The 19,028-nt window shown below is 33.9% G+C and overlaps 1 protein-coding gene across 4 annotated transcripts in view; it reads left to right on the top strand.

Moving 5' to 3' along the window:
- The window catches only part of MGAT4C (MGAT4 family member C), a 1,374,466-nt gene that overhangs the window by 585,338 nt on the left and 770,100 nt on the right, over positions 1–19,028 (top strand). For all 4 annotated transcript variants that reach the window (XM_063694191.1, XM_055358911.2, XM_055358910.2 and 1 more), the window contains one exon: positions 13,089–13,121. The gene's annotated coding sequence lies outside the window, so the exon portion shown is untranslated. The remainder of the gene's footprint in view (positions 1–13,088; positions 13,122–19,028) is intronic.

Genomic DNA, 19,028 nt, shown 5'->3' with positions numbered 1-19,028 from the left:
CATTTCAGTGTTATAAACACACTTCTACAAACTTCTTTTCTTTAATTTGGCTTTAAAATTTTCTACTGAGCAAAATCTACAAAAGAAAGCAAAAAGCATTATAAAAATATAATGAATCCTATCCTTATGACCATGATTATTTTTACAACTTTTGAACCATCACAAAAGTAGTATTTTTTCAAAGAAAAAAAGATTCTAAAACTCCACATTTCTCATAATAATCTGAAACAAAATTAATTCTATTGTCTTCATAAAAAGAGAACATAGCTTTCAACATTGTCTGCAAAGAATTTGGAAAAGGATTGAAATAATGAAGGGTTCTTGCTAAAATGAAAATGAACATTTTGCTTCAAGTATCTTTGTAATTTCAAAAATAATGATTGTGAATCAGCAACAGTTATGGACTTGGGGATAAAAATGGAGTATTCAGCATCCTTGGAGAAGCTTTTTAGCTATGAATAGCTCATAAGGAATATTATATTATAAATAGACTCTCAATTTACAGAAACATATATATATATATAATATGCCTTAGGACTTATGTGTGTGTGTATATATATGTGTGTGTGTGTTTGTGTGCATACATAAATAAATATATATATACACACACGCACACCCGCAAAAATAATTGTTCCTCAGTATCCAAGGGGGACTTGTTCCAGGACCACCAGGCAGATAACAAAATCCATCAATGCTCAAGTTCCTTATATAAAATAGTGTAGTATTTGCATATAACCTGTGCATATCCTCATTTATAGTATAAATAATCTCTAGATTACTTATAATATCTAATTCAATGTAAATGCTACGTAAATTGTTATTATTCTGTATTGTTTAGAGAATAATGATAAGAAAAGTCTGTGCATGTTCAGTACAAATGCAACCATCCTTTTTTTTTCCCCCAAATATTTTACATCTGCAGTTGCTGAACCTACGATTGTAGAAGCCATGTATATGGAGGGCTAGCTGTATATACATATTCTTCCTAAGTGAGAATATATGCTTTATTTAGTTTGGATGTTATTAAAAGAGTAAATGACTAAAAATGATTTATATCTGAATATATAAATTTTAATTTAAGTTGAATAAAATTGTATTTGAATTTGGAAATTTACTCTTTAATTATGAATAAAATATAGACTTGTAATTATAACAGCATATCCGTAGGACAGGTACTACAAACATTGAAAAATATTTGCTTTGCACTTAAGTTTATATCATTTGTAGCTTATTTGTTTGCTTTCCGAAAAGCTTTTGTCTCAATTATAATATAGACTTTTTTTTTTTTTTGCACAGGGAAACATAGCTGAATTAAAAATCTGCTTTACCCATCTTAAGGAGAGTAATAAGACAAAAATTAGAACGACAATAATAAATAAAAGTGGATACCCTAACGACAATCATTTGATGGCATTTATTCAATGCTTACTACACCAAAAATCTTCCTTTTGTCCCTTTCTGCTATAGCTATGAATAGGTATTTAATAAAATTTTATGATAAAAGAGCTTTTTCCGAGTAATAGCATGGACACCATAAAAAAATATAAACGGGCTTTTGTGTTCAACCTCTTCAGTTTTAGAGATTCATAGGACCAGCTAATTTTGTGGCAAGGTTGGAAATTCAACCCCAAAGTCCTAATTAATAAGCCCAGTCTTGGACTTAATTTATTTTTACAATTGAAATGCATAGACATATATGTCATATTCTTAACATTTTCTATTAATAATCAGTCCTGAAATTGTATTGATACAGAGGCTGACTTCCAAAAGCAGTAATAAAATTGAACAATATGTAACGCACTCCTCGTATGAGTTGGATGAATGTAAACTGAATTTCATACTTGAAACTGACTATAAAATGGAATGAATGGCACGATTCATTTAACAAATATTAATTGAGTACCTGCTCTGTGTATCAGCTTTGTGGATCCATTATTGTACAAAGCAGTCAAAAATCCTCACCTGTATGAAGATATTTATTCTAGAAGGAAAACAAATTAACAAAGAAACTATATAAAGTATCCATATATTGAATAGTAGCAAGTGATAAAATTTTTTAAAAAGTTAAGGACATGTTAAGTCTAAGAATTAAAATAACAATTTTAATTGGGGTAGTTTGGCTGGAATACCTCACTAAAAACATTATTTAAAAAATTGAGATATGAAGGAAAACAAATATGTGTGAGAAGAGAATCCAGAAAAAGGGAACAACCAGATCAAAGACCTTCAGGTGGTGTGTGACCTTAATGCAGTTTTGAAATTATAAAGGCGGAGTAGGCAATGACTGAGTACAAATGTTGTGGTAGATGAGGTCCATGAGGAGCAGAAAGTCAGATTATAAGTAAGTTTACATAACAAATAGAACGCCCTAGCATTCACTTCGAAAAGGAAAACAGTGATCAATTAAAGCCTTTTCAGTAGTGTGGTATTGTGATCTGTCCTAAGTTTAACCAGGGTCACTCTGGCTTCTTTTTAAAATAGACTAAAAAGTAAAAGAAAAAGCAGAGAAATAGGTAGAAGTTTATTCTAAAATTTAGGTAAGAGACTTGGACTAGTGTGCAAGCAAGAATTGCTGAAATATATTTTGAAAGAAATGCCAGTAGTATTTACTCAAATTGTGTATGTGAGAGAAAAATAAAAGACTAAAGGAAGTCTGTTTGTTTTTTTTTTTAACTGGGCAACTGGAAGGAAAGAATTGTTATTGACTCTGTTGGTGAAGACAAAACAGGAAATTTTAGGGGTGGATGTGAAGGTCTCTGTTCTTGACTTATTAAATTTTATATAACTAGCTTATGTAGTTGTACAAGTAAGTTTGGAGTTCAGAAAGGATTAGGAGCTGGAGACATAAATTTGAAAGGCATCAGTACTGGCATGGAATTTGTCTTCGAAACTGGATGAAATCACTTAGGGGAATCAATATAGAGATACAGTTCAAAGATTGAATCTTGAGGTAGCTTACAATTTAGAGGTTTTCTAGATGATTTAAGAAAAAAGTAGACTGAGGAAAAGTAGTCAGCAAAATAGAAGGAAAACCAGGCCCGTGTGTTATTAGGAAAGAGGCCAAGTTAAAAAAAAAAAAAAAGTTGCTCATTTTTAACAACAAAATGAGCAGTTATGCTGGAGCTGTGGGGATAAAAATTTGATGATAGTTGGCCCAAAAGAAAATAGGTAGAAAAATATTTAAGGAATCAAGTGAAGCAGCCATTTCAATGAGTTTTACTTTATTGATAGAAGAGAAATGAGATAATAGCTGGAAGAGAAAGTGGGCCAAGATAATTTGTCTTTATAAAATTTGCAGGTTTTTTTTTTTATAGAATTGCAAGTTAGCTTGATATTGATGGATATGATCCAGTTGATGGGAAAATTTCATGGTTCAAGAGAGAGATGGGAAAATTACTAGAGCAATGCCCACGAGAAGGAAAGGGATAAGGTTATGTACACAATAGAATGACTGTATTTACTTAGGGTCCAGTCCATGCTAATAAAATAAATTAGAATATTCAAGTATAAATGTGGGAAAATGGATGTGAAGAGACAGTTTTTGTAATTTGTCTTTTAAATGATTTTCTTTCTTCTGTGAAGTAGAAAAAGTGGTCACAGCAGACAGTGGATAATTTTGAGGCAAGAGGACATAGTACAGAAGACTTTTATATAGGTACAGTAAAAAAGTGAATGAATTAGGATGATACAATGTGAGTTAGTGCTCATGATCTTAAAGTAGAGTCAGTCCTGGGTGTTTGGTTTTCCCTCCAGGCTCGTTCACTGGTGGAGGTGCAGATGAATAGTATGTGGAGAACTGTTTTCAATCATTGTTGGGGTGATTTAGTTAATATACTATACAAATAAGATAGGAAACAATGTTGCATTTAAGGAAGTGATTTTATAGTGATTAGCAATAAAATTTAAGCCGGATAATAAGGGAAGTATGAATGTTGGGCGAGGAAGGAGACATAAAGAAAAGTGTAAGGTTTCAGTGGCTTCAAAAGATTCTTGGAGCTGGGTTCTAAGAGGGATTGAGCTGAAAAAATAGAAAATTATAAGACATATTTGAAATTGAGGTGTTAGGATAATAGTAATTGTAGTAAGCCAACAGTGTGGCTTACTGTAAAGTCATGGATACAATCACAGAAGTTAGTTTTGGAGTTAAAATGGGGACCAAGATGATTGAGAAGAAGAATGGAGAAGCTAGGTCTTCAACTGTGAATTAATTACCACAGAAGTAGTTTTGGAGAGAATTACAATGAGTAAAGAACTAAGATTATCAAAGAACAAAGGAAGGGGACTTTTGATGACAGCAACAGAGAGAGGCTTTTATAGAAAAGATAAAGACAATTGTATGAATATCTCTTCAGGGTGGTTAATACAAAAAGACACTTACTCACTTTGGGTAAAAACATATAAAGTATGCAGAAGAAAGGCTATCATTGGAAAATAGCCAGGTTTAAGTTAGAGCAAGTCAGTGTGACAGACATTCAAGGAAGACATTAAGGATATAGTCGATTTTGCTAATAACTGAACTTAAGAGAAAAACATGTAGGTGGTGGGAGGATGAACAGTCAGTTTCAGAAGAGATGTTGGAGTAGGATGAGATTTCAAAGATTATATGATCTAATCTTTTGTATCTGAAGATACAAAATAACTTCTTCACAGTATAACTAATATTTAGTCTTTATTTGAGTATTTCCTGTGACTGCCTTCTTACAAGGCAGCCCATTCAAAGAAATGACACATTTTTCCATGTTCACAAATACTTCCATTGACCCCAAAATGAAATAGAAATCTATCCATCACAGATTCTTCACGATTATGATTCTCTCTTGCTTCCTTGTGCTGCTTCCAGGCAATTATTTCTGCTCAGCTTTAACCATCAGATTTGAACTGCCTGGCTTCCGTGTCTACCTCCCCCTTTCCTTTCTGATGTGGAGTGTTTACAAATTTTCCAGTTACTTCTTTCAAATCATTGATGATTTCATCAACTGAAATCATCACCTTAACAGCTACCATCATCACAAATGATTTCTACAAGGAGGGGCCCAACTCACTGACCCTCTCTCAGGATTACTCATCTCCCTAATACTTTCACACTCCTTCTTCACACCCAGCTTCTCTTCATTTTTGCATAATACTTACTATTACTCTGTTTAAAATATTCTTGACTCCCTTGTTCTAATCTCGCACTCATTAGGCAGGATGGAAACTCTGGACAAAATCCCTGAATAGCAAAGCATCCTAAGTAGATTGGATTCTCTACAGTTTATGTAGAGAACCAAACTCAAGTGCGCTTTCCACAAAACACACAAAAAATCATGTTTCTTCAGCAAGTTTACTCGGCCAAGTTCCGCAATTAAATAACATCTTATGCACACTATTTAAATGTTTTCCTACTCCTTTCCTCCCTCTCTTAATCTCAGTATATTATTTCACTTCTTACCAGAACAAATACAGCAGATGGTAACTACATAATCTTTTTGCTACCATATGTAAGAACTGACCTGCTGCCTCTCTGTCCCATCAGTTCAGGCTACTGTATAATAGAATACTACATATTTGGTGACTTCAACAACAATCATTTATTTCTCACAATTCCAGTGGCTGGAACGTCCAAGATCAAGGCTCTGACAGATCTGGTTTGTGGTGAGGGCACTCCTCCTGATTTGTAGACGGTGGTCTTCTTTTGTATCCTCATGTGCTACAGGGCAGAGAGAGGAGAAGCAAGCTCTCTTGGGTCTCTTTCTATGGGGGTTATTAATCTTATTCTAGTGGGCACCACCTGAAGACATAATCACTTATCAAAGGCTCTACCTCCTACTGCCATTACATTGGGGCTTAGGATTTGTATATATGAATTTTGAGAGGAGGGCACAAATATTCAGCTCATACTATGCCCCTTTCCATTAGAATGAAGGACACGCTGCTCCGATTCAAGTTCAGCCCCTGCACATACATTCCCCTCTACTCCCACTGTTTTTAGCTGTTTTTGTTCCTGAGTCTTCAACATCTTAATTTCTGTCACAGTCTCCTTCTGATCAAACATGACCTCGTATCCCTAATCTTAAATAAAACATAGCATGCTTTGTCTTGACCTAATATCTCTTGTTAGCAATTATTTTTAATTTGTCTTTTTATTTCAATCTCCCTTCATAACTAGCTTTTAACAATAGCTTTTATTTTCTCTTTTATAAAGGCAACTTAAACTTTCTCAGCTTTCATTTAATTTTGCCACACTAGAGTTCTGATTCTATGTTACCAATTAGTAACTTGTTGCCAGATCCTACATATTCCCATCCTACCTTAGCTGTCAGCAGTATTTTACAGAATTGACCACGACATTTTTCTTGAGAGACTAGCCTCTTGATCTCCACATGTAGTGGATACATATTTTGTAAAATTCAAGTGAACACAATATGTAATTCTCTTTATTTTAATTTCATTATTTTTTCATAAACAGAATTGTCTTCTAATTACATTCCCATTTTGCTTAGAGGCAGAAAACTTAACTGAATCAATTCCAAGTAAGTTCAGAGGTTTTAAAGGATTCTCAGGCATTTTGGGTTTTAATTCAGTTAAATCAAAATTGTCTCCCCCTCTTCTTCCTTGCTTTTTGGATTGGTTTAACTTCTGGAAAGTTCATACAGTACAATTATATTAGATGGTGAGGCATCTGGGAATCAGCCTTCCATTGTCCTATACTGGCATCTATTGCGATGTACAATCATGTCTCACATACCCACCACATTGGCATCTGTTGAGGTTTCTGTATTTCCACCTGGTTTCTTGACATACATTTTACACTACTCTTTGTTACAATGTCTTCTTATCACAATCACAGACCCTTTCAACATCTGCTTGCTTTCTCTCAGCCAAACTTTGTGTTTGTTTGTTTGTTTGTTTGTTTGTTTTGCTCCTCTTGTTACTCGGGGATCATAGGATACTTGCTATGGCTGCCTTGTGCCTTCCCCTTCTTTAGCAACAAAAATACATCTTAACCCTTTTCATTGGGTTATTAGGGAATTCTAAAAGCATAATTCTTTACACTGTTCCAGAAATAATTAAGGGAAAATGTGGTATTTTTAGAATTCCAAACTGTTCTGTGGGTTCTGTCAAAATCTCATGTACTTCTCAATGATAGCAGAAAATACAATGAAAAGAGTCTCTTCTTAGATCCCATCAGTTTTTAAGTATTTCTCTCTAATGCATTTTTCAACCTTTCTTTATACTGGATAGAGTAATTATCCTTTAGTTATAATGAGAGGGAAGACTGATTTAATTTTTCATTCTTCCAAATCTTCATCTATTATGTCAGTAATATAGCTTTTATTAAAATGAAAAAGAGTTCACATCTCTGCTCTGTACTTTCACTTAATTACAGCTGGCTGGGCTGGGGGAAAAGGACCACATGTTAAAAATGAAGCAATTTGATGACTGTTATTGGGAGAAACACCTTTCTGCAGTATGGCTGAATGGTTAATCTGCTCATCCTTTTTTTTTTTTTTTTTCTTTGCTGGAGAAAACAAACAAAACATAAATGCTGAATATGTTAAAACAGGGGTCTCCAAACCCTGGGCCACAGATCAATACTGGTCCATGGCCTGTTAGGAACCAGGCCACACAACAGGACCTGAGTGGCCAGAGAGCAAGAGAAGCTTATCTGTATTTACAGCTGCTCCCCATCAATACATTACCACCTGAGCTCCACCTCCTGTCAGATCTGTCTTGGCATTAGAGTCTCACAGGAGTCCGAACTCTAGTGAACTGCACATGCAAGGGATATAGGTTGCACACGCCTTATGAGAATCTAATGCCTGATGATCTGTCACTGTCTTCCATCACCCCCAGATGGGACTATCTAGTTGCAGGAAAAAAAGCTCAGGGCTCCCACTGATTCTACATTATGGTGAGTTACATAATTATTTCATTATGTATTACAATGTAATAATAATAGAAATAAAGTGTGCAATAAATGTAATGCACTTGAAACATCCTGAAACCGTATGCCCCCACCCCGGTCTGTGAAAAAATTGTTTTCCACAAAACCAGTCCCTAGTGCCAAAAAGATTGGTACTGTTGTATTAAAACATTCAAATGCATTGATGAACTAAACAGAAAGTAAAGAGTATCCAAGGCATAAGTAAATGAAAGGATAAAATGAAAGTGACAAGCAGAATGCTGATACTGGTTTCCACCTTGAAAGCCATTGCACATTCTAGTAAACTTGAGTTTTTGTTTTCATATATTTTCAAAGCACAAGGTATAGAGAGAAAATGTCCAGTGGTGGCTGAAAATAGAAAATCGAAAACATAATCCGTGCGTAAACCTAGGCCCAGCAAATGGCCTAGCCCCTCCTTTAAGCGTAAAACAGGAATAAATGTCCACTCATTCAGGGTTTTATAAGGAGCTATACCTATCTTGACTTCTAGTGCTGAATGAAGGGGGAAAAAAGTAATGCTTCTATCTAAAAAACAGCCTTTATGTTGGATTGCAGCCTGAATTTCCTCAAATTGTGTGATGTGAAAACCTTAATGCAATAGTACAGTTTAAAGTGCATCTAGGTTGGTATAGCCCCCAATCCCTAGCAGAAACAATTGCATTTTTTTTCCCAGAAGAACTTGTCTTCAGTCACCACAAGCAATTATCACAAATAAAAATTTAGAAATATAAATTTATACTAAAGAAAAATCACAAAACACCTAAGGAAACAAAGTGCCACAAGCTGGAGCCTCCTAATATGGGAACAGAATAACATAACTAAAAAACAAATATACTTCATAGGTTACAACAATAAATGAAGGTACTGAAAAAAATAAGAAAAGGGCAAAAGAATTTTAAAGAGACTAAGATGATTCAACAAAAGACTCAAGAGAATGGCTTGATTTTGAAAAATTACTATTTTAGGTCAGTGTCCCTGGAAATAGACTCTTAAATATGGATTAACATACAAGAAATTTATTTGGGTATTATTCTTAGAGAAAACCAATGTGAAGGAAGTAAGAGAAGCTGGATTGGGCAGAAGGCAAGGGAGATGCAATTGCAATAGAATCTTCAGTTGATAATATCATAAGCTCTGAAGTTAATCACTCCTAGAACTACTACTAAAAACCAGATATATTTTTAGTGTCTCTATTATACAGAACAGCCACCACCCCACAGGCTGAATATAATAGTTACAAGCGAAAAATGATATAAGAGGCTTAAAATTTCTTTAACAACTCTCAAAGTTCTATACAAATGGGTTATTTTGACATCTACACAGGAATCAAAAGAACAGCCACTGGAATCAGATAATCTTACTTCACTGCTGCCTTTGACACTCACTAACTAGTTGACCAAAAGCAAATTACTGTCTCTCTGTGACCAGTTTTTTCATTTCTAGAGTGGCATTAATGATAGCTGCTTCATAGAAGTGCTGTGGAGGATTAAATAAAGTGAACACATCTGAAGAATGAGCACAACATCTATTATATAACAATAGTTTGTTAATAGCGGTTATAATAAAAATATTTTTTAAAAGGAAGAGGAGGATCATAATCCTTAATTTAGATTCTGTCTTAAATTGTCTTATATTTACTTAGATATCCTCTTTAACCCACAGTCATGTGCAGAACCTAATTCCTACTCCAAAAACACAACAGTATTTTACTGGAAATTTACCTTTAATGAAATATTCTGCAATAGCAGGAGATCCTTGACTCTTTTTCTGGCTCTTTGTATGAATTTATGGTAGAAAAAGAATTGCTCATCTGATCTTTTTATGTCAATATATCACATATTTGCACAGAGACACTATTTCTGGGGTATTTTAGAATACGTTCAAGCTGATTCCTTTTATCCTACAAGTACACTGACAAAATAACATCTTATAGCATTGAGATTTGTATCGGCAGAAGCATTTGCTGTTAATCAAATACTCTGTAGCATGTTTGTACATGTTTTTTCTTCTGTGCCTTGAAAAAGATGATATGACTTTATTCCTGTGTTTACTTTTTATTTCCTACCCTTAAAACAAATTGAGGTGCAGTTTCTTAATTTAATAAATTCCCTTTTCTCTGGCCCTTTCAAAACAGCAAAATTACTGCTAATTTTAATCTATCAAGTAGCAGTTGGCATAAATATTATATGGAATTCAATCTACAAGTTGATTTCTTTACAGTGATAAACAAATACTTTGTTTTATTTATGTTCGACCAGATTTATTTGGTTCTTCTTTAATGAAAATCTGGGGCTATTTGGCTCCTACGATAAGCTGTCAAGATGAAAAATCTATGCTGTAATGTCAATTTGCAATGCTTGTGGTTCAAAGGGTATTCACAGCACATGATTTATTTTTCCATCACCTAAGATTTAAAAAAGAAACTATGCCATGATTAATATCAAAAAAATGAGAAGTGATTTATTTTTACAAATTTGTCTTGAACAGTATAAAGCATGTTATTTCTGATGGTGCCTATTAGGAACAAGAGCAATTGAAGTCTGTATAAACATTTTAAATCTCCCATTAAAAAGTCAACAACTTAGAAAAAACTGGAACAGATACTCTACTCCCATCTAGGGGAATGATTTCTTAGATATTAGATGAAGTGTTGTACAACATTTTTTCAGGGCTTTTATTATGAGAATAAGTGTCCATTCTTCAAATGCATATCATCCTTTTAACACATGATTTTTTCCACAGTTTTTTTGGTTTTTATATTTAATATATATGCATATAAATTTGACAAAAATAAGTTAGTTGAAATAAAAATTAAACAATATTTAAATAGCTCCTAAGTTTCAAATGCCCTCTCAATTTTGGAAAATAACTTATAGCAGTTCTTAGCATCAACCTAGGAAAATCTTTAGAATTAATCTCCCAGTAATCTCACACTATTCTATTCAGAATCAAATCTTTTACACCTGCCTTCAGTGAAGGAAGTGTTTGGCTTTATTAGTTATAAAAGTTTATTTCCTTTTTTTAAAAATTTTTATTTTTTTAAATTTTTGTGGATACATAGTAGGTGTATATATTTGTGGGTTACATGAGATATTTTGATACAAGCAGGCAATGCGTAATAATCACGCCAGGGTAACTGGGTTATCCATCACCTCAAGCATTTATCCTTTGTGTTACAAACAATTCAATGATACTCTTCTACTTATTTTAAATGTACAATTAAATGATTTTTGACTACACTTACCCTGTTGTGCTAGCAAATATAATAGCCTCTATCATTGAAATTTGCACAGAACATCCATTATCCTTACCATCTTTTATGTGTCTTCTTGCAAAATCACTTTAGTCTTGTTATGTTTTAACTATAAAACCTTATTTAATAATCAAGAGTTATAGTTAAATGCAGAATTATTCTATTACTAGAAAGCTACATGTGAATTAATCATTCTTATTCTTTTATTACAAGTATATAATCATTAAATAAGTAGGTGTATTTGAACTGATATTGAAAGGCATCTAAGATATAATGCTAAGACAAAAAGTAAGTGAGAAAACAGTGTATTTCCATAATTATGTAGTGGTATCTATACATATATTTGTACACTAGACGATAATGTTAAAACACATTTGTATGTACGTAGAAAAAAGTGTGGCCTAATATGCAGCAAACTCAACAGTAGTGAGCGGGAGTATAATAAATATTCATTTCTTTTGAGACGGAGTCTCACTCTGTCACCCAGGCTGGAGGGCAGTGACGAGATCTCAGCTCACTGTAACCTCTGCCTCCCGGGTTCAAGCGATTCTCGTGCCTCGGTTTCCCAAGCAGCTGGGACTACAGGTGCTCGCCACTATGCCAGGCTAATTTTTGTATTTTCAGTAGAGACGAGGTTTCACCATCTTGGCCAGGCTGGTCTCAAACCGCTGAACTCCGGTAATTCACCAGCCTCAGACTCCCAAAGTGCTGGGATTACAGGCGTGAGCCACTGCAACCAGCCAAACATTCATTTTTTATATCTTTGTATCTTACATATCTTTGTGTTTTTCTTTAATAGCCAACATTTCTATAATAAGACATGGGAAGAAGACAGGCATGTAGACTCAAATATTAATAATGAATAACTCCACAAGGTAGAATTAAAACGACCTTAATTTTCTTACTTCTTGACTACATTTTAAAATCTATGTTCATAACAAGAGTTATTAATTTATGTAATACAAGGTAGAATCATTTTAGTGGACTGATATTAAAAAATTTTTCTCATTTATTGCGTAAACACATCTCACTCCTCATAGACTTTTTCTATGGAAATAGGATTTTATAAATATAGTTAACTTTTATCTGAATAAAACTTATTTATCAATAAAGAACATTAATTGCATGAGCATTGTTAAATCACCAAAGTAAATCTAGTACATCACAACTAAGTTATTACTTGGCCTTCTCAAGAGCTTCTTCAGTTAAATTGCATGAGGATTGAGAATTAAGTGAGTTTTTTGTTTGTTTCTTTTTTTTGTTCTGGTGGTCATATCACTACTTTTGTGTAAAGTTACAAGTAATGGCTGTGAATAACAACATAGATCTTTTCATATATAATATTATAGAAATACATTATGAACAATGATTTCCATGTATATGAAATAATGAAAATAATAAAAAGTTTTAAAAAGTATTCTGTAAGCCCTTGTTTTAGATCACTTCTCCCTTTGTTTCAATAACATGCTTTAATAATCACTCTTTCTTAAGAACTATGTGAACATTTAGATTTTACTGTTTTAAAATTTTTGTATCATTAAGTATGCATGCTTTATTTCCTAACTTTTTTACTATTAATATCTTTTTTTTAACTTCTGGCTTTCCTTTGCCTCTTCAATCCTCTCTAGCAATATTTAAGATCTCTGATAGCTAATGGTAAATCTGAGAACATTTCCTGGATTCAAGCCAATCATAACATCTTTAAATAATGTTTATATATTGCAAGCTTGCCAGCTACTTACCAGGGCATAACAAAAGATAAATATACACTCCTCTACTACCACCACTAAAAGAAGCCAAGTCATCTGACTGCCAGTGACCTAATTTTTACATAGCTGTTTATAATTCTCATCATCATGTTATAGCAATATGATTTATTAATCCTTCTGGCATTTTTCTCCTTGACAGCTTCTCAGCTGCTGTTACATTCTACTTGGATGGGTAAGTACTATATACTATTTTAAAAGTGCACATCAAGTTTTATATGTTGAGACTTTATTTGCTTTAAACACTTAGTGTCAACTAAGGTGGAATAATTTGGATTTTACAGTATAAATGATAAAAATTATTGTTAAGGGTTCAACATAGATGAGAATGAAGAAAACATACATTTGAAGATGTGATTACAATAGAGCCTTTCAATATGTTTAACTTAGGGTGGGTTAAAATATAATTCACGTCTTAGTTTTTAAAGGCCATAGGATTTTACTTCAAATGGAAAATATACTTTTAAGTCCTCTGCAGACTCTTAGGTATGTTCAAATACTTGTGTATAGAAGAAATATTTTTGCTATAATATCTAAAAATTTACACCTTTGTGGACAACATCTCTACGTTTTCAAATTAATTTTAAATTGTCAATAATTAGCTATAATCACCAATACAGGTGGTACTTATTTATCTTTATATGTAACTACCACACTTTATTTAATAACAATAAAATTCGACTTGATGTTGCATGCATATTAAACAAAAACAATAAGAACAGGACAAAAATATTAGAAAGGAATATGCACATATTAACAAACATCCAATTAATAATTCACTTCAGTTGTACTCTAAACAAGGTTGTGTTGCTAGAACGTATGGCAAAAATAGGAGAAACATTTAGATTGTATAGTTCCCTTTGTCCAGTAAAAAAATCAACCATTTTTGCTTAATGTGAATAGACACATTTCTTCATGCCAGTGAATAAGAAGGAGTTTAGGCATATAAAATATATTAGGTAATATCATATTGTCAACCACAGATTTACACAGCAATGTTATTCAAATGGACAATTTACATTTTTGGATCTCTATCGGACCTGTCACCTGCATATTGACATTCCATCTCTATAAATTTATGCCTTAAGTTAGAGAAACATTTTTGTAGGAAATAAAGATAATGTGTATTCATGTGACTTCCTTATGACCTGATTTTAATAAGCTTTTTCTTAAATGTTAGGAGGAAGACATAGCTATATTTATGACATTATCTTGCTCAAATTTCCAATGTTTTAAACTGTCTTTTGTCAAATGATATATGATGTTTCTGTTGTAATTATCTGAATTTTTGAGATGAGCATTTGAAGGAGCTCCAGTTTCAATTGGAAACGATCCATAATCTTTAGACACTGGACATTCTTTTGTGAAGGATTTGAAGTGTGATTATATATTTTCTCTAATATTCATAAGTATTCTATCATATTTATTCTAGAGGTAAAGCAGTTAATTCCTAAAAGTCTAGGAAAAATGCAACCATAATGCAACTTTCCACATTTGGAAAGGTTGTTTGAAAAGCCAGAATTCTTCAGCATCTTACTATAAAGTCGTAATTTGTGTCTACCGTATTTTAATCACAAATGTGACAACAGCATGGTTGTATACAGAATAAAAAGGGGGCGCTGGGCTGGGCGCGGTGGCTCACGCCTGTAATCCTAGCCCTTTGAGAGTCCAAGGAGGGCAGATTTCCTGAGCTCAGGAGTTTGAGACCAGCCTGGACAACACGGTGAAATCCCATCTCTACTGAAATACAAAAGAAATTAGCCGGGCGAGGCAGCGTGCGCCTGTAATCCCAGCTACTCGGGAGGCTGAGGCAGGAGAATTGCTTGAACTCAGGAGGCGGAGGTTGCAGTGAGCCAAGATCGCCCACTATACTCCCTGCCTGGGTGACAGAGAAGGACTCGGTCTCTACCAAAAAGAACAAAACAAAACAAAATAAAACAAAAATGGCAGGGGGCGCTGATGTTTTAGCCTCCGTGTTTATCCCATTTTTGTGGAGTCTTTAATGTGGTCTGGTCTGACTCAAAATCATTGTCACTTTCACCCAAGTTGTTTAAGGCTAAGGATGTGATATTCTTCACTGAGATTCAGAGAACTGGTACGTAACTAACAGAGAACCAATTAAGTAACAATTTTCACACAGCTCCCTGGTCATTAAAAAATAGGGAAAAGGAGGAAAATCTGGTGTACTCTAGCTTCTAAGGAAGTCAGTTCCTCAGTTTAAGTACTTTCTTTTACAGCATATAATAAAGCAAATAAAGTGCTAGGCAATTCCATGATATTCAGATATTTTGACTTTCAAAACACTAGTTGTTAAGCTATTAATCACTGTGAGAGATCCTATTAAATTCAGGTGATGATTATTTTAAATGGACAGATAAAGTTTTATGTATTGTGTAAAACATGATGTTTCAAAGAACTTATACATTGTGAAATGGTTGAATCTAGCTAGTTAAAAAAATGCATTACCTCATATAGTTATCATTTTTGTGGTAAGAACACTTAACATCCGCTTTCAGCACAGAAGTACAGAGTAGAATGGTGGTTACTAGAGGCTGGCCTGCTTTGGGTGCAGTAATGTTGGGAAAATGTTAGTCAAAGGATGAAAAGTTAGAGTTGGATAGGAAGAATAAGTTCAAGAGATAATGTTGATTTTTAAGCTTTCAGTATATTAACAAATAACTTATGTTGACATTATAACATGACATTTCACCAAAATCAAAGGCTGTCTTTCAAACATAGCACATCTTATTTTCATTTTGAATGTCACATGAATGAACTAATATGTCACTCCAGCTACTGCATGTATTATGTAGAAGCTCAGGTAGTTATTAATAGTTATTATTAGTGAAAAAATATCATAATCAACCTATACATAATGCTGCTGTTTAAATACCCCATATAATATGGTAGGCCAGAGGAGGTAGGGGTCCCAAAAGATGGCTCTGCAAGTAATAACAACAAATTTAAAGCATTGGATGACCCAGTTTTTGAAACACTTGTTATTGAGCAAAAATCAGTTTCAGAAAATTATTAGAGATGCCTATAATTTTATCAAAGACCAATTGCATCATTAAAGCATTACAATTTGGGGAGACACAACAGTGCTGAGGAGGTCATTAAATAGGTGTATGCATCCTGAAGTCAAGAATTTAAAAGAATCATTGGGTGTTGGAGTGCTCATTTGCCATAAACTATTTTGAACCATAATTAATAATGAAGTATTCATTTTAAATCATAAAGGCAACATTTCATACTTAAAAGATATATACATTATATATATGGTAAAATCTATGAAAAAATTTTTTATACAGGTTTGAAGTTTTTCAGTATGTTATAAAAGTTAAATTTATAATGCATGGGTATTGTATCAAACAAATGTTCAAATTAAGGAAAACCTTTGCTTTCCTATTTTAATTGTTATCTAAACAAGACTTACACATACACAATTTGCGAACACACAATTTTAGAAATCTTTTCAGAGAGGAACAGTTTAATTACATGCTTTTTGCCTGTTTACCGATGAAATTTAAGGCAGTTGTTACATTTTATTTGTATTACAATCTCCAGAGAACTGAAAAATGTTACAATAGCACTTTAACATTTTAATTGAAATACTTTAAAAATTAAACTGTTAGAAAAAATGATAAGGAAAAGGAGACTGTCCTTCAGGGATTGACTTGTGTCCCCCCCAAACTCATGTATTTGTTCCCCAATGCTATAGAATGTGACCTTATTTGGAAATAGTGCCTTTACAGAGGTATTCATGTTAAAATGAGGTCACTAGAGTGAGCCCTTGTTCAATATAATAGGTACTTATTAAAAGGGGAAATTCAGATATGCAGACTTACTCAGAGGGAAGACAATGTGAAGAAACACAGCAAGAAGATGGCCAGCGACAGACAAAGAGCCCCCGAGGCTGCCAAAACCAGGAGACAGGCCTGAAACAGATCCTTTCCTGGAACCTTCAAAGGGCCATCTTGATTTCAAACTTCTGGCCTCCAGAATTGTGAGACAATAAATTTCTGATGTTCTTAGCCAATCAGTTTGTGGCACTATGTTTTGGCAGCCCTAGAAAGCTAACACATTATCTTAACAAATGTTTCTTGTCTAAGATAGACATTTTATTTCCATAACATCCACAGTGGCTTAGGGAATTTATGTAGGAAGTCATACACTGTAATTATTTATTTATAAATTTCTGAGGAACAGTGATGAAACCAGCAACATTAGTTGTTTGATATTCTTAAAATTCAGAGTAGTAAGAGACAACGTTGTTAGTCAATTGATATAAACAATACTGAATAAATGTTGTGTGATGTGGCTATCATGTATAAAATAGTTGCACAGATTTGAACATGAATTCAATGCCAGTATTGCACATATGTCTCTGTATTCTTCTCAAGAAACACAAATAATTAATAGGACAACACCTGGGTTTAACACCAGCATATGGTGGACCTATATTTTCCATATGAATACCATATGCTCCCTACAAAAATATATCAGACAATTTTATGTATACCAACTAGTAAGGACCCAGTTTCCATCCCTTTATAACCTCCAAAGCCAAAATGAGGACTAGACATTTGACCTAGAGTTAATTTTTGAGGTGTGTGAATAAACCAAATTAGGTAACTGCTTTTGTTTTTATTTGCTACTCTGAGGGAACAGAGTAAAGCAATGCTGAGATATGAATAGAGATGTAGAATCTTTTAGTAACAACAGCCAATATATTCTGTTTTAACAAAAGCTCTGTTATTATTTTATGGTTGACTCTTGATAAATCCCTTAAAAACTATTGACTTGGTAGGATATGATACTTTGGGACCTCCAGGTCACTCTTTGAGGTGGTCTTGATAGTGTGCTATGTGTTCACAAAATGTATTAAGATAGGGGAAAATAAAGCATTTCAATATGTCTATTTTATAATGTGTATGTGTGTTTACTTTTTCAGCAAGTTAGTTCATTACCAAGAAAAGGCCCCACAATAGAATTATAAATCTTCAATCTTTTGTTGGCATCTACAGGATGGGCCTCAACTTCAGACGTTTAACTGCTGTAAGGACACTGGCTCTGTTTTACTCTGTCCTTTAGGATCTCTGGGAAAAGATGCATGCTCAGAGTCTTCTCTGGCCTGTAGCAATGCTACAGTTCCCTCTTTCGGTTTGCTCCCTGCTTGCTTCCTGTCATGCACAGTTAACAGTGCCCTCCCTCCTGCTGTCATCCTCATTTCTCTAGTTCTTGAGCTCACTGGTGGGAGAACAGAACCATTACTAGAAGATGACTGCAAAGTGCTAAAGTGCTCACCCAGCCATAACATTCTTCTATTTACTGTCCTTGTTATTTATGTTGATATTTGCTTAATCTAGGATGTAAGAGCTTGACATATGGGGTGATTTAGCAACACCAGGGAAATAAATATTATCCACAGTTCTATCATTGAATGACATGAGATTAATAATATCTGGGCTAACCATTCTACCTACATCAAATGTCGCAATCACAGATTTGAATATTTTCCTTTAAAACATAACAGTATTAGATTTCACCGAAGCATGGCGTGCTACATAAATAGACTTAATCAGGGACCCAGCTTGGACCCTCTGGCAAACCGCGTGTGTGTTTTTTGTTCAATCTTATGTTATATGAAGCCTTATGGTCACTTTAAGGCAAAAACAGTCCCAATTCTGCAAAATTTGAATAAACCACCCCATAGAATAATCAAATTCCGAACCTGATTTGAAGTGTTTTCCTTCTCCTCACTAAGGGACTTTGTAATGTAAGGCAGATAAATGATAGTTCAGTCTTCCCTGGCTCCCCAATCCATGCTAAACTTGCTAGCCAAAGATTCTTCTGAATCTACGGTCAAGGTAGGGGAGAGAAGAGAGGAAAGTGGATAAGAACATTTTAAAGGTGAATCCAAGCCTTCTGAGCCAGATGAATTGCTGTGGTCTACTTTTTTTTTTCTTATGGTGCATTTCTATGGCTGTCTCAAATTTCTCAGATTCCCTCTCTCTTCGTGTAGGCAGGGCCTCTCTTAATTATGTTTCTTCTAATTAATCCTCAAATGTTGACGTAATGC

The sequence above is a fragment of the Gorilla gorilla genome, chromosome 10, assembly GCF_029281585.2.
Source record: "Gorilla gorilla gorilla isolate KB3781 chromosome 10, NHGRI_mGorGor1-v2.1_pri, whole genome shotgun sequence".
Taxonomy (NCBI): domain Eukaryota; kingdom Metazoa; phylum Chordata; class Mammalia; order Primates; family Hominidae; genus Gorilla; species Gorilla gorilla.
Note: the sequence above shows the minus strand (reverse complement) of the source record. Positions and strands in the feature narration are given on the sequence as shown.